Genomic DNA, 15,444 nt, shown 5'->3' with positions numbered 1-15,444 from the left:
CCCTAGGTAACCCATTCCAGTGCTTCACCACCCTCCCAGGGAAAAACTTTTTCCTAATGTCCAACCTAGAACTCTCCCACCGCAACTTGAGACCATTGCTCCTTGTTCGGTCATCTGCCACCACCGAGAACAGCCTAGCCCCATCCTCCCTGGAACCCCCTTTCAGGTAGCTGAAGGCTGCTATCAAATCCCCCCTCACTCTTCTCTTTTGCAGCCTAAACAAGCCCAGTTCCCTCAGCCTCTCCTCATAAGTCTTGTGCTCCAGCCCCTAATCATTTTGGTTGCCCTCCGCTGCACTCTCTCCAACTTGTCCACATCCTTTTTGTAGTGGGGGGCCCAAAACTGGACACAATACTCCAAATGCGGCCTCACCAATGCCGAATAGAGGGGAATAATCACTTCCCGTGACCTGCTGGCAATGCTCCTACTAATGCAGCCCAATATGCCATTAGCCTTCTTGGCAACCAGGGCACACTGCTGACTCATATCCAGCTTTTTATCCACCGTTACCCCCAGGTCCTTTTCTGCAGAGCTGCTGCCCAGCTCGTCGGTCCCCAGTCTATAGCTGTGCATGGGATTCTTCCTTCCTAAGTGCAGGACTCTGCACTTGTTCTTGTTGAACCTCATCAGATTTCTTTTGGCCCGATCCTCCAGTTTGTTTAGGTCACTCTGTATCCTATCCCTACCTTGCAAGGTATCTACCACTCCCCACAGCTTAGTGTCATCTGCAGACTTGCTGAGGGTGCAATCTACCCCATCCTCCAGATCATTAATGAAGATGTTGAACAAAACCAACCCCAGCACCAACCCCTGGGGCACTCTGCTTGTGACCGGTTGCCAGCTAGACATGGAGCCATTGATCACTACTCGTTGAGCCCTATGCTCTAGCCAGTTCTCTATCCATTTTATAGTCCATTCATCCAACCCATACTTCTGTAACTTGCCGATAAGAATACTGAGAGAGACCGTATCAAGTAGCCCGTGCTGTTGATGTCCTCTGGGGCCAGGCAGTGTGGTGCCAAAATAGTGAGCCACCTGCTGCCCCATGGCGGGTCAGGCACCCCACTGCTGCCGATCCAGCCGTTACGTCCCGCACAGTGCTGAGAGTCACAGTCCGGCACCCCAGGACTTGATTCATGGCCCTGCACTGGATTTTTCCAACTCCAAACCAGGTTCCGCTGCTCGCTAGCACTCGGGTGTTTCAGGCCCCGCTGGGTGCTCGCTGCTCCCTTCCCCACTGGCCATGCGGCTCTGCTGCTGGTGTCCCTGCACTGGGGGGCTGGGCTGGGCTCAGCACACGGGTCCCGGGAATGTCGCCTTGTGCACGCACGAGTTCTGCAGCCACTGCTTGTCCTCCCAACCCAGTGGCATGCTGAGGGGGCCCTGTCCCCGGGCGCTGGCCTGGTGGGGTCGCCGGCTGGGCCCTCCTTAGAAAAGGCTGACCCAGCCCCTCCACCTCCTGGCCCCTCTGCCTCTGTGCTGGGCACAAGGAAGGAGCCATGGGGATCGTGGCCTCGCAGGATCCTGCCCGGCGGGGGCACCGCAGCCCCTGATACCGGCCATGGGCTGCAGGCGCAGCTGACGGGTTGGGCCCTGGCGGAAGCTCCTCGTGGCTTTCCACGGCGGCCCGGCCTGCAGCCTGGGCTGACCGGCGCTGCGTGCCGTGCGGGGCGGTCGCGGGATGCAGCGGCGACCAGACGTTGCTAGGCTACCTCCAAGGCGAGCTCTCCAACACCACGGCCGGAGGCAGCCGTGGCAGCGCTCGGGCAATGGTCCCCCCGCCCCGAAAGGACAGCAAGAAAGCCACCTTCGTGGCCGTTCTCCGGCTCCAGCCGGCTGGGAAGTAGCTGCCGGCTCTCCCGCTGCCGGGCGCCATGCCCTGACCGCTCTCTAGGCCCAGCCTGCAGAACAACGAGTCCACGGGGGCTGGGGGGGGCTCCAGAAACAAGGGCCTAATTTGCTACGGGGCAAAGAGGGGCAGCTGTCCCCCCCCCCCCCCCCGCCTTGGTTCGTCCCCTCCCCACAAGACTTTTCCTGGGTCTATATGTTCCCTCCCCAGATAACAGAGCAGGCCGGTGTCTCCAGCCCCGGCAGCGAGGGGCGTTTTCAGACAGGTTACTCAGCACCCAGGCAGAGCTGGGGGCGGCAGGGCCAGCCCTACGATGAGGACGTAGCGCGAGAGACCCCTGCGGAGAGGCTGGTGGACGCCTCGCGCGGATGATCGACGCTGATCCCGCTACCTTCTCCACTAGCCGGGCGAGGAGACGCTCACGGGAGGTTCCAGCCGTCGTAACGACTCTTTAGCTGAGTGGGCCACGCCGGCCGGGGAACCGCAGGGTCTGTCTGCGTGGCGCTCAGGAGGGGTGTCTGCCGCACGGGCGAGCACCACCCAGTTCTCTGGGATCCCACCCGCTTGCTTAAAAAGAGCAGTTTCGCCACGGTGGCACAGGCGGCAGCGTGTGCGAGGAACCCAAGTACGAGCCAGCCCTGGGCCGAGGTACGAGTTCGGGTGACTAGCCCGCCCGCCCTGCCATAGCTGCCCTGCTTTGTGTAATGAGCCAGCTTACGGCAAGCTAGCTGGAGAATGCCTCTGGGCACCAGCCCGACTGCAGCGCGGCCGTACCCTCGGTGTGTACCAGGGATGAATCCAGTGTCCGGAGATGTCTGTCTAACGGGGAGACGTCATCAAAATGACACTCACGGTCTTAAAACCTCGGGGTGCAGTTCTGCTCTGGGTGCCCGGTTCTGCATGGAGCTCCCAGTGCTTCTCGGGGTGCCCAGTTCCACTCGGGGCACCCAATGCTACTCAGCATGCCCAGCTGAGGGCCGGGGGCAGCACCCTTGGCTAATAACAGCCCCCCCAGCCTGGGATGGCTTCTGTGCATGTCTGATTGTCTCCAGATTTCTTAGTAACCACAGAACCCAGAGTTCACCTGGCCTGGCCCATGCCATCTTGCCTTCGCAGGGCAGCCGGGAGGGAAAGATCACAATGCCCCCGTAGGCAGGAGGCTGCTTCCCTCCCCTCCCTGACAGTCTGTCCAGGGCATCTGTGTCAATAGGACGCTGGAGCATGCCGGGGAGTCTGGCCGTGGGGTGCGCCGCAGTGATCAGGTGTGTTTTCACCTGGCACGTTCTGGCAGATTTCAAACCCAGCTTTCTGCTGCGCCCACCCACTGCCCCCAGCTCTGAGCCGTCTCTGCGGAGAGTCCCTTCGCACGAGCCAGCGAAGCGGCCTTGAAGCCGGATGACCTAGCACAAAAGGCCGGTTTCTCTCCGGGAGCAGGAATCTCGTTGCCAAGGAGCATGTGGGCCGTGCAGATGGAGCCACGTTTTTCTGGTGCACGCCGTTAACACGGCTCCACTCGCGGGCTGACGGCACAGTAAATGCCCTGAGCGCCACGCAAGGCCTGTGCTGGGCAGAGGCTCTGTACAAAGACACTCACAGGCAAAGGGTGTCTGAGGGGGCAGGCTCCCCGCGTTATCTCAATCACTTCCTTCACCAGTCTGCAGCCCGGTCTGCGCCCGTTCTAAAACAGAACCGTTTCACGGCCATCAGCTGGGCGGGGCAGTGGGGGCTAATGGGTAGGTCCGGAGAGTGGGTGCCTGGGCTCTTGTGAGAGCTTCCCAGCTCTGCTACGGCGAGACCTTGGGCAAGTCAATTCATTGCTCTGGTGCCTCAGTTTCCTTCGCTGTGAGGCGAGGATGGCAGCGTTGCCCTAGCTTCCAGCGGCCTGCAGAGCGCTTCCCGCATGAGCCTCAGCGCGAGACCCATCTACGCCCAAGGCCGGTTCTGGTGGGCTCTGAAAATGGCCTTGCCCATTGCCAACCACACACCGATCCCGAGGGGAACCCGCTCCCCTGCCAGCTGCATGCGGAGCCAGGCGTCCAGCTGGGGTCAAGCCGGGCAGCTTTGAGGCAATCGGTGAGCTACATGGATGGACACGCGATAAGGCCCCAGCCCGGTGGCTCTTGACACGGGCTCCCTGCCTGTGTGGGACCCACGGAGTAAGGAGAGCAGAATATCAGTCACAGGGGTCACCACATTTTGCCCACTCAGAGGAAACGCGAGCCTCGTCGCTTGGTCTGCTGAGAGGAGAGGTATGTGAGGCAAACCCCTGCGCTGCTCTTAGAATACCTTTGTCACGTGGCTGGTGTGCTGCCCCCCACTGGAGGCAAGCGGAAATGCTCAGCCGTGTGTCACAGCCCTATTGTGCTAACGGAGATTCGCCTTCAGTTCGTGTGTGCGACTGGCGCAGGCTGATCCCCTGTCTAGCACCACCGGGGCCATGGCATGCCAGGTGGGCAGCGAGGGGGGTATTCTCGCACGCCCTGGCTGGCCCTGCGTTTCTGCACTGCTAGGGGTTGTTGGGTTCTGTTTTGTTTTTTGCCAAGCCAACAACAAAGCTAAATACAAATACAAAAAAAAGCTCGATACAATAGCAAATGGAGGGCAGGGCCAGGATACAGAGTGACCTAGACACATTGGAAGATGACGTTCAACAAGGACAAGTGCAGAGTCCTGCACTTAGGACAGAAGAATCCCATGCACAGCTACAGACTGGGACCAATGAGCTAGGCAGCAGTTCTGCAGAAAAGGACCTGGGGTAACAGTGGACAAGAAACAGGATATGAGTCAGCAGTGTGCCCTGGTTGCCAAGAAGGCTAATGGCATATTGGGCTGCATTAGTAGGAGCATTGCCAGCAGATCGAAGGGAGTGATTATTCCCCTCTGTTCAGCACTGGTGAGGCCACATTTGGAGTATTGTGTCCAGTTTTGGGCCCCACACTACAACGAGGATGTGGAAAAGTTGGAGAGAGTCCAGCAGAGGGCAACAAAAATGATTAGGGGTCTGGAGCACAAGACTTATGAGGAGCGATTGTTTAGTCTGCAGAAGTGAAGAGTGAGGGGGGGATTTGATAGCAGCCTTTAACTATCTGAAGAGAGGTTTCCAGGGAGGACAGAGCTAGGCTGTTCTCAGTGGTGGCAGATGACAGGAGCAATGGTCTCAAGTTGTAGGGGGGGAGGTCTAGGTTGGATATTAGGAAAAACTTTGTCACTAGGAGGGTGGTGAAGCACTGGAATGGGTTACCTAGGGAGGCGGTGGAATCTCCATCTTTAGAGGTTTTTAAGCTGAGGCTTGACAAAGCCCTGGCTGGGATGGTTTAGTTGGGGTTGGTCCTGCTTTGAGCAGGGGGTTGGACTAGATACCTCCTGGGGGCCCTTCCAATCCTAATCTTCTGTGATTCTATGAACTGTTAGAGCTTTATCAATATGTTGCAGTGAAACGTAAACAGACTGGCCAGGCGGTGGCACCAAATCCAAAGAAAGGCACCGTGCTGTGTTGCACATGCACTGATACCAAGAACTAGCTGTTTGCCTAATTCTGTGTCACAGCGACATCTCTTTTTGAACAGCTCTTTAAACACATCTGTATTAAAACCTGGGGAAGTTAACATTCTTGTGAGTGCTTAGCTGCACCTTACCAGTGACTGTTTCCTTTTCCCCACACCTCTGTCCGCACACAAATTCGTTGCTTGGTTTACAATCCTCCCTCTTGTTTTAGCCTGCTGTCACTGCATGCCAGCAAGTGGAGTCACTCCCGGTTTACATCAGTGCAACTGAAAGCAGAAGCTGGGCTTGTGTTTGTATCAGAGATGGGGCTGAACTGAAGCTGTGGCACTGGACGCACCCCAAGTCTGGTGGGATGTTTGAAAGCAGATCCAGGCTTTGTAGCCTGAGCCCATCGAAAGGATCTTGGTGCAATAACCCTGCTGGAATGCGCACAAACATCCCAAAGTCTCATTCCTTGAGCTTCCCCTGCGCCACGTGGAGCCGTGGGACAAACCCAGGAGGCCTTACTCAGCTCTCAGACAGCAGAACTCCTCTCTTGCACACTAAAACTGAACATCTCAAAGCTGCCGTAAGTAAGGTGTACAACTTGCAGTGAGGCATGCCACGGCACTTTCTTCTTCTCCTTCACATCACTGCAAAGAGGTTTCCAGTCCTGAAGGCAGGGGAATGTGAGAGGACGTTGACGTATGCGTCATCGCCCTCCCTTTATCGTGATGTGATTTATTTATTTTTTTCTGCAGGGAGAAATGGTTTGTGTAACTGGTCGTTCATAAGACTGGTGTGTGTAGACGCGAGGTTCTACTGCACGGGCAGATTGCCAGTGGGCGTCAGAGTGAGTGAAAACTGAGGGCCAGGTTGCGAGCCCAGCTCCAAGGGGTCTAAATCTGGACTAATTCCTCGGAAGTCGTGGGTGCTATAATGAGGAGTTCTGTAGAAATGCCCCGTAGATCGGCAGACTGACAGCAGGGGAGTCACTCCAGATTTGAACCAGCGTAACTGAGATCACTGCCCGGCCCAGTCCGCTTCAGTGAAAATGTGGAGCAAGGCTCTGATCCTCTGTTCTGTGTCACACCCTCCGTGCCGTGTTGGCAGAGACAGGGGCCATAAACTGAATGGAACCGGCTCCTCGGGACCTAGCTGCAGCACAAGCGGGAACACTGACCGGCACTGAGCAGCTGCCATGGCGCTAAGCCAGGCCCCAGCCAGGGAACGTGTCTGGCACGGAGCGGGCACATGGCCAGGAACTCCTGGTGCTCTGGCTACCCAGCGCTGGCGAATGGCCCACAGAGGGCTGCTGCAGGTGGAGCAGCCCTAGGGCAGCTTTCATTAGCCTGGGAAGTGAAAAGTCACGTCTATTCACAGCACAGCACAGCCACACACAGGGATGGAGAATTGGGGTCGGGGGGAGAGACCCCAGTCTTTGGCCCAAAGATGCTGACCAAGGACTAGGCCAGCCCACAGAGCTGGGGCAGCTAGCGCTGGGCAAAGGACTTCCCCATGGCCCTTCGCTCGTGATAGCCTGGAGGGTTTTCACCTTCTCTTTCAAGGGCAGCGCCTTGTTTGCTTGGGGTGCACTGCTGGCTCGAGGCAGGGCTTCCGGGGAGCCGGACTCATTGGTTAACAGCAGCTCTGCCTCCCCGAGCGGCTGACGGGGCCCGAGTCAGGCTGGCTGGCTGGATGCACACACGTGCTTCAGTTCCGGGGGGAGGGAGGGTGCACCGTTCACAAAGGGCGGCGTCAGATTGGGCGGAGGAGCTCGGAACGGACCAGCTGAGATGTGGCAACTGGCTCCACGAAGCCCCGTCACTGGATGGGGTGTTGGGAACCTTGTAACGTCTTGGCCTTTTTGGTTAGCACTGTGTCGGAGGTGACCACAGAGTGTGATGCTCTACAGCGTGCCTGCGACCGTCTCTGGGGGGTTAAACGGTGCCTGGGCAAACTGCCTGCTGGGAAGAGCTGCAGTTCTCAGCACCCAGGTGAGCAGTGAGCAGCGCCTACCCCTCGCCGAAGTCAGCACGCTTTCAACACCAGCTGTTGCTGAAGCTAAGACAATTGCTGCTAGGAGCCGGGTGGGGGGGTCCCACGTGACACACACAAACACTCAAAGAGAACTGTGTGCCTAGATGCTGGGATACCACCCTGCCAGCTGCAGAGCAACGCCGTAGCTAAGCAGACAGAGAGGCGCCCAGATCAAACCTGTGGGTGACACACTAGGAGAGCAGCAGCAGCTCTGTGGGTATTGCTGCCGTGCCAGCCAGAAGCACCCAAGAAGTGATCGCTATGGCACAGTGTACAGAATCACCAGAGTGCAATGTGACGTCCCATTCCCCCCACCCCCACCACAATCCGGTCTGGTGTGTAGCTGCGTCACCCCAATTCTTCACTCCTGGGCCCCAATTTACCCTGCTTTGCTGTGTGGACCACCCACTCTTGGGTCGGCCCACACCCAGCCTCCTGCATGTAATCAGTCCCTGAGCTACTGAAGGAGCGCTTCTGGCCAGCCATTCATGGGATAGACCTCCCGCAGGACACTGGGTTAGATTAATCTCAGGTCTGAGTCATGCTGGCAGTTCCGATGGTGGCAAACGTGACCACCGAGGAAAGACCTTCTGACAATGTGAATAGATGCAATGTTGGTTAGCTGTCAGAACAGGGGACGGGGAGACAGCGCCACCGAGTGCTGATCCTGAGCTCGCTGAGTCACCTTGACCAAGTCACGTAATCACTCCGTGCCTCAGTTTCCCAACCTGTACAGAGGGTAGGGTGTGTTCGGAACATGTTTTGAGCCCCTCAAGCAGCAGGAATGACAGAAACTGGGGAAGCAAGAATGGCAGATGAAGACGGACAGATGGTAATAAACCGTAGATTTGACTTGAATGCAGAGTGTGGTCTGGCTGAAATAAAGGCCAGAAGAATTTGGGCTGCACTCCCCCACCCAAAAAGACGTCCCACCAAGGAGCAGGAAGACGAGCACCCCAGGAATGTAACGTTCAGTTTAGGCCACGGTGGGCTATTGGCAGATGGATGGGCGTTTGGAGCAAATGCTGTGGGGGCTGCCGTGGCTGGCGTCGGAGGAGTGGCTGACAGAGTAGGGCATGTGCCATCTGGCGAAGCGCTCACTAAAGGGAACCAGAACAGCTGACGTTATGTGGAGGCTGTTAACGCCCCGGCAGGAGAGTTGTTCAGCGTGGTGTACGCTGCTCTGAGCAGGTGCAGTGAGAGGAAGGTAAGGAACGGCCAATTTCAGCTGACTGGCAGGAGAAACTTCCCCACACTTATTATGGTAAGTGATCCGGGCTCACTAACATCCAGGCCGGGGAGATGGGATCTAGCATTTAAGTCTCCGCAGGGAATTCAAATGTGCCCTAAGCCGCTGGCTCAGCGCCTGTCCCAGAGCCCCAGTGTGGCGGGAACAGGTGCATCTGTGGCTTCTTTCCATCCTAACGGGATGCAGAGCACCTCACACATCAGCCTGGCCAGTGCCCGGCTCTCCAGCCAGGCCCTGCTGGGGGAGGGGGGGGGTCGTTTATCCCCTCTCCCCATGCGAAGCTGGGGCAGGCCCGTGCTGGGGACGGTCGCTGGCACGCACAGGAATCCCACAGCCAGTCCTGTGCAGAACTACATCTCCCAGCGTTTCCCCCCCCCCCCCCCCAGCAGCAGCCCACACACGGCCCCTTCCTCTGAGGTTCTTGCAAAGGGAGCTGGCTCTGATTTAGGGAGATGCCCCTCTGATTTGGGGACCCTCTCGGCCCAGGGGGATTTGGTCAGCCAAAGCAGTGACCATCTCATGCACTGGTCAGGGGCCCCTGCTTGCCCCTCACTGGCTCTCAGGTCCGCCTCCTCCCCATTTCTCCTGCTCTTCCTATGATCTGTGACAGCTAATCGTCCCCAGCCCTGTAGCCATCAGCTTGTGGAGCGGGCGGGCGGGGCCTGCCCTAACTGACCGGGCACTGGCTTTGGCAGGCCCATGAAAACACGAGCGAGGGATGCCTGCGCTGAGGTGGAGCGACCTGGGTGAACGTTCCTGACCGGCTCCCCGCCCTGGAGACCTGGCCTCGCCTGCCGACATGTCCGAAGGGCTCTCTCGCTAGGCAAGGGTTGAGGGTCCGGGCAGACCAGAGACGTGCGTGGTTATCGGTCCCTGTTGGACAGGATCTGTGCCAGGGCTGCCCTGTGGCCGCTCCCAGCCGTCTGAGCCGGACAGCCTACGCTCACACAGGCCTAGCCCCTCGTTTAGGAGAATGGTCCCCAAGTCACCACTTTGTTTGTCATTGCCCCCCCCAGGAATCGCCTGGTCCAATGGAGCGCAGAGGCAAGCCCCATCTTCCTCTCGTTTGGCAGCTTTCAGACAGAGGCCAATGCCAGCTGGTCGTGGCCGCGTCACCATCCCCAGCACAGCACAGACCTCGGCTGCTGCTCGGCCCCGAGGGGCGCAAATTAAGCGACACGTCAGCCCGGCTCTGACGGGAACGTGACAGAAGCCGGGACGCTGGGCCTTGCGGCTGCTGTTCCACGGTGTTTAGTTTACAGGGCAGGAGGAGTCCGTCCTCTGAATCCCCCAGCATCGCACGGGTTACAACAACACCGCACACACACACACCCCTCGCTCCCCACCTGGACAGCCCTGAAAGACAAGACTTGTCTTGTGTTCCCTTTGCCTGCGCTTTAAACACAAATCCCTCCGGCCCAGCAACAGGAGACAAAGGACTGGGACAGCAGGGGGGGCTCAGGCAGCTCTGTATAAATATCCATAGTGTCAGCTGTGCCTTTCCGTGTCTTTGCTCCTTTTAGGGGGGGCCTCCTCAGCTCCCCCTAGCTGCACAGGCAGCTGAGGGCACTCAGCACCATATGCGCTGAAAGGTGCACTTCTCAGGATCAGGCCCATAGCAGTTTTGAACCCTGTTGCCTTATACCCGAGGGATCTGACTGGCTTCCACGGAGCTATTCAGGCCCTAAAGAGGTCTCTGTCGGTGGGGAGCCCTGGGCAATCTTTTCCGAGCTATCTGTCCGCTGGCTTTAAACATTCATCCCTGCCTTTCTGTCTGTATTGATCACCTGCTATGGAACGACCCTGTATGCACATTGCTCTGCAACGCCAAGCCCTTACGTTCCCCTGTCCTTCCAGATTGGTAGAGACAGCGTCAGTGTGTTCTGGCTCTGGGAAAGTGCCTTTAAGCCAATTCTGTCTGCTGTGAGTGGGGCTTTCTGTACCACAGGGACAGAGCAGCGTCTCGTTAAGATAGGTCACTAACAGAGCTTTCCTGGGCCTCATAAACGTTAGACGCGGGAGGAGAGATTCAAAAGACTGGGACTGTTCAGTTTAAAGAGGAGGTGAGTGAGGAGGGATGGGATAGAGGTCTACACCAGGGGTTCTCAACCGGTGGTACGCGTACCACCAGTGGTACGCAGAAGACGGCTCGGTGGTACGCAAGGCAAAACCTCGCCGCCGATTCCGCCGCTGAATCCCCCCCCCCCTCCCCGCCGCTGCTGAAAAAGGTCGCCGCCGCCGAATCCCCCCCCCCGCCGCCATCGAAAAAGGTTGCCACCGCCGATTCCCCCCTCCCTGCTGCCGCCGAAAAAGCTCGCCGCCGCAGATTTCCCCCCCTGCCGCCGCCGAATCCCCCCCCCCCCCGGCGCCACCGAAAAAGCTCGCCGCTGCAGATTCCCCCCCTGCCGCCGCCGAATGGTCCCCCCTCCCACCGAATCCCCCCTTACCGCCGCCAAAAAAGACCAATGCCGCCGAAAAGCCCCAAACACCCTGCCGCCGAAAATGGTCAAACGGCGGCAAGGCTTCGGCGGAGGGCATTGATCTCTCCACGGAACTCGACCTATTCACCGAGTCCCACTCTGGCCAGGTACAGTCAGGCGAAGTCAGGGAAAAAAAAGGTTGAGAACTGCTGGTCTACACAATCATGCCTGGCGTGGAGAAAGCGAATAGGGAAGTGTTATTTACCCCATCACATAACACAAGAACCAGGGTCACCCAATGAAATGAATGGGCACAAGGTATACACCAAACAAAAGGACCCACAGTTAATCTGTGGAACTCATTGCCAGGAGATATTGTGAAGGCCAGAAGCATAACTGGGTCCAAAAAAAGACCTAGATAAGTTCATAGCTAATAGGTCCATCAACGGCTATGAGCCAAGATGGTCAGGGATGAAACCCCATGCTCTGGGTGTCCCTAATCCTCCAACTACCTGAAGCACCTGACACTGGCCACTGTCAGAGACAGGACCCTGGGCTAGATGGACCATTGGGATGACCCAGTATGGCCGTTCTTACGTTCTGTTAAGTCACTGAGTCCATGCCAATGCAAAGTTGTTTCCTGTTGTACATTAACTCCTAGATCTCAGCTATCTGGATAGGGTGAAATTCACCCTGCGCAGGGAGCCAGCACAAGTGGAACTTAAGGGGTGCATAGGTCTTGTAGGGCTGAAATGGGCCATAAATGGTCTTTGTGCTGGTCCCTACAGAGGGTGAATTTCACCTATACGTTCTCACCTGTTCGGAACCTTATTCAGTTCTTGGCCTCAATAATATCTTGTCCCAATGAGTTCCACAGATGAATCAGCTGTCACATTTAAAATAAAAAGGCTGTCTTTGTATCCATTGTAAATCTCTGGCCCTTTCGCTCCCTGTCCTTTCTAAAGAGAGGTTTCTAAAAGGACAGGGTTCTCCAGGGTTTTCATCATCCCGCACGCTCAGACAGTGACCTCTTTACCTCCAGCCGGCACTGTCCCTGCAGGAAGTGGGGTATGTGGAAAGGTCAGGGTAAGATATTGGTAAGGTGATGAGACGGAAGGAGGTTTGTTGAATGTGATCGATTTACTAGATACCTGGTACGCGTTATTAGGCCTGGAGTAAATGGGCCCGAAGGATTCCTCTTCTAATCCCACTGACTTCATTGGCGCGATTCCAGGGATGGGTCTGACCCGTCTCCAGTCTTGCTATGATGAATCAGCCTGGGACAGCGGGCCGGGGCGGTCAGGACTGAGGTACGTTGGCAGATCTGTGTGCAGGAGTCCCGGGAGTGGGTGCTGCGTGGCTGGGAAAGCTAGGCGTCACGTTCACAGATGCTGAACTGCCCACGAAGGACCGGAGCGGGAGAGAGGTCCCAGCAGGCCTCTGACAGGACGCAAGAGAGGGTGATGCTTCAAAAGTCCGAAGCAGGCTGGCAGCGTGTCCAGGCCACAGCTGCTGTTCTGTGCCCACGAGCTGGCGCGCTGGGCTTGCCATGGGAGAGGGCTAAGGGCAGGCAGAAAGGTCTGACCGCTGCCACTCCCTGCCAGTGCAGCATTCGGCTCTGCCCGCCGGGCTGTCAGACCTGCCTGTGCATGCAGCTGTTAGCAGCTGCGGTGGCAGTTAAAGCAGCAGCAGCCCTGGGCGGGTCTGTTGCTTTGATCCACATCTACTTTGCCCCCCAAATTCCTGTGCCCGGGGCTGAGTGGAACCCACAGTGCGCTGAATCGAGCAGTGCCGGGAACAAGGCTATCGTCTGTTCGTGGAGCTAGGGTTCTTCCTACTGCCTGCCCTGAATGCCTGCACCTCGCCCCCTGGCCCCAGCTACAGGTCCATGGCTTTGAGCTGAAATGCCCTGGAAAGTCACCACTGTCTGTGATCCACGTGGCTGGTTTTAATGGACCTAGGATGTTTTGCTGCCCCAAGTGGAGCCACTTGATTGAAGTGGAGGGGAACTGAAAAAATCCAGAAACTGGCAAAAGCAGAGGTTTTACAAATGGGATGACAGCCACACAGGTGAAGGTTAAAAAGAGCAACGCTGCATTCAGTCTGTGTGCACATTGTTAACCTGTGTGAGCTTCCTGCTGCCCTGTCCCTCTTCTCCCTCCGGTCCGGGACACCCACGCCTGGCGTCGGCTCTTGGGCGTGGCGTGTTGCACCCAGGGGCCTCAGCCGAGATCAGAGCGTTAGACATTGCACAAGCCCCTGGTGAGAGACCGACCCTTCCCCAAAGAACTACATAGACAAGCCAGGCTGCACGTGGAAAGGAGCCAGCGGAAGGGACTTGCACAAAATCCCCAGCGAGTCAGCAGAAGACCCAGGCACTGAATTCCAGCCCAGCCCACTGTCCATTAAACCGTATCTTATCTTCAAACTGGATTGACTCCCTTGGCGACAGGACAGTGTCTTCCCGTGTGTTTGCACAGCCCTTGGCCCCGTGAGGTCCCGTGCCTGACTCGGTGCTGCTGTCATATAAATGAGAATAATACTGCCAAACGGGCAGGCTTTGTTGTTTCAGGACCCGGTGATGTGTGACGCCGTTGCTGTCTAGTTCTCCGAGGAGGAGTGGGAGATTTTGGCAGAATGGCAGAAGGAGATTTACAAGGAGGTGATGAAGGAGAACCTGGAGATGGTGCTTTCGCTGGGTAAGGCACGAATCCGCGTTCCCTGCAGCCCGTTCCCTCCTCCTGCATTACTTCGGGCAGGATTCGCTAGTTTTCAGCTCAGGTGCATTATATTGCCTGGCTTGTTTCCACATGCGCCACCGCCAGCAATGTGTTATACTGTAATGAACTGGCTAGAGTGCGGATGTGCATGCTACCTGCTAGAACTGGGTACTGGGACTAGAACTGCCCAACTATGTGTCCTAGATCCCATACTGCTAAGAGCTAAACGAGAGTGTCCTTTTGCTCAGGTAGTAGAGGGCTGTGCTTTATGAGCGGGGGGAGCCCCTGGGGTAGTGCCCCTCTGCCAAATTCCAGCTGGTTGTGGCATGCAGCTTGTGATATTTGCTGTTCTTCTTAAAGCCCCAACTCCTGGAGTCAGGTGATTACAGAGCGTCTCAGCATTCATTAAAAAAAAAGTAAGTTTCTAGCCCTTCTGGTTATGGAGAAAAGCTCTGCTGAGTTTCTCATAGACTCATCAGTCTGATCCTAACACCTGTCATCGTCTTTCTTGGGAAGGGTTCCAGATCCCCAAACCTGCCGTCCTGTCCATGACTGAGCGAGGGGGAGGGCCCTGGGCCCAGGATCCAGGGAACCCTGCACCTGAAATCCACTTTGTGGGTGCGTGTGCAGCCAAGAGACATTGGCTCAGCCGGCTCTGTAGGCAACGCTGAAGTGGGTCCCTTTCTCCCATGCTTCCCCTAAAGCTTTTGCATGGGATATATCTAAAATCTGCACCCAGCATCTCAGCAAAATCCTGTTGGAGAGGGACCATGTGGCTTCTCTTACCCCTAGGACGCCCAGTGGTTGAACTGTACCAGTACACGGCGAGTGATGCAGTGGCTGCATTTATAAAATCCTGTGCTCTGAGAGCCAGTCCATAAGGCACAAACTAATATGAACGGCCACAACCGTAACCACCCCAAACCCGGGGCTGGGTTCCAGGGTTCCCAGGACCACGTAAGGCAGAGAGCTACGGCCCCAAGAAACTTCAGCTAACGAGCAATGCTAGGCCGGCCAACGCTGCTCCAGGGGGTGAGTGGCCGGGACAGCAGCAGCATCGCTATAATCTTAACCCCGGGACAGCTGTGCGCTGTGTGCGGCGTGCAGCGCTGCAGAGATACGACGAGCCTTCTGGGGCACCGGACAGACTGACAGATTTATTTGAGCACAAGCTTTCATGGGCAGAAACCCGCTTCGTCGGCGGCATGAAACAGACGCTGTAGTGCTTGAGTACGAAGGGGCTGGTGCTGGACTGGTTCAGCCAGTCAGTGGCATGATGCTGCATTTGATGCTTTCAGGAGATGGCTGCCTCGGTCCTGGCCAAGATGTGGACGCCATCCAAAGCAGCTGCCTGCAGACACCCCCTCGCTACCCCGCTGTGATGTACTTGTTCTGGGGGCCTGTACAGCTGCAACCAGGCCGGACTCCGGGCACAGCATGGCTCCCACCCGGGGCAGGCCCCTGAGGTACTGGGACGCTGGGGAACCGGCGCGGGAGCAACGCACAGTGGGCATGAAGACGCCGTTGGGTTGCAGCCGAGCCAGGTGGAGGAGCAGTGTCCTGGGACTAGCAGGGGCCAGGGCAGCGCGGCTGTGCCATGTCCCAGGGCCCGGCCGAGAGCTGAGCAGGAAGAGAGGCCGTTCCAGCGTCCCCACTGCGCCAAGAGCGTTGCCACACGGCCCA

The sequence above is a fragment of the Emydura macquarii genome, unplaced genomic scaffold, assembly GCF_026122565.2.
Source record: "Emydura macquarii macquarii isolate MOO-44397 ecotype Brisbane River unplaced genomic scaffold, CSIRO-AGI_Emac_v2 contig_973, whole genome shotgun sequence".
NCBI classification, from domain to species: Eukaryota; Metazoa; Chordata; order Testudines; family Chelidae; genus Emydura; species Emydura macquarii.
The sequence above is the reverse complement of the archived record's forward strand: the minus strand, read 5'-3'. Positions refer to the sequence as shown.